We start from the raw sequence: 1230 nt of genomic DNA on the forward strand, positions 1-1230 counted from the left end.
GCAAACCTGAAGTTTATATTTAAGGTCATCCATAAAAGCCCAGTTATCATATGGTTTGTTATATTTAAACTAGTAGCAGTTTCCCATTTTGTGTTAAGAATAAAACATCTGTTAAAATTCACATATCTACATTGTGTTGTCAGGTTTCATTCAGTGTAAATGTGATTCTCTCCTTTCAATGGAACCTATTTTAAACTATACCAGTAGTGTCAAAAAACAGAAAAGCAACAGTAGACCACAACCAGACCTTGACCCAGTATTCCAGCGTCATGTACTGTATGCAATCCAGGAGCACCACATGTCCTAGATTGCTATCTGTAATTATGAGCAGGACAACAGACACATTGAAGGTTAATGAGAGTGGTGTGAGGGTTCTGTACATACACAGGCAAGGGAAAGAGAGCAGCATGTAACTGATGCTTCCACCATGCCATGTAGACATTTTGAACGCAGGCCAGTAGCTACATGACAGTAAATCTGCCGGGACCAATAGTGTCAGAATAAATGAGTGCTGCATATCATTGATAGGGCGGTGTTGGACCAGATGGGAATAATATCATGAGAGAGCATTGAGTTGATGCAATTTAGAACAAGCTACTGAACACAACTCATCGAGCTGGTGCACATGACGACACTGAAATGAAGGCAACGGAGGAAAACAGATTTTATCTTTTAATGCTGTTAATAAATCATACATTTGACACTTTATTTCTTTCACTGTCAAATGTGTGTTCATCAGAAAGACCAGAAGTTACTTTGTTTTGCTGTAAAACGTTTAAAAATTGCTTTAAGGTTTTTATTCACTTGTGTTCAGATTGTGTATAAATCAGTGCACAAAGCAGCTTGAAATGTGGGAAGCTCTCCCCTCCAACCTATATGTCATGCTATATGTGTCACTTATATAGCTTATACCACTTTGCTTATGACACACGCTTAGAGTTACCACTCACTCACATGCCTCGCATTTGCTCATCCAGATACATCACATCCAGATACAAACATGGCGCTCTTAGTGTGATTATTCTTGGATCATGGTCTCCAGTTATGTTTTCTTTGCTCCACGATGGATGTTTGTCGTATAGGTTTAACTGTCGAGCTTACGGACCGTAAATTCACACCCATACTCATCGCAGGAACCACGGCATAAATCTTAGGTGCGCTTTAGCAGTTATATATACAGTTATGTAACTATGTATTTGTTCTTTTACCATTTACCATCAGGCCTCAAAT

This window comes from Morone saxatilis, unplaced genomic scaffold (genome assembly GCF_004916995.1).
Source record: "Morone saxatilis isolate NCDOM2014 unplaced genomic scaffold, NCSU_SB_2.0 Contig1, whole genome shotgun sequence".
Lineage (NCBI taxonomy): Eukaryota > Metazoa > Chordata > Actinopteri > Moronidae > Morone > Morone saxatilis.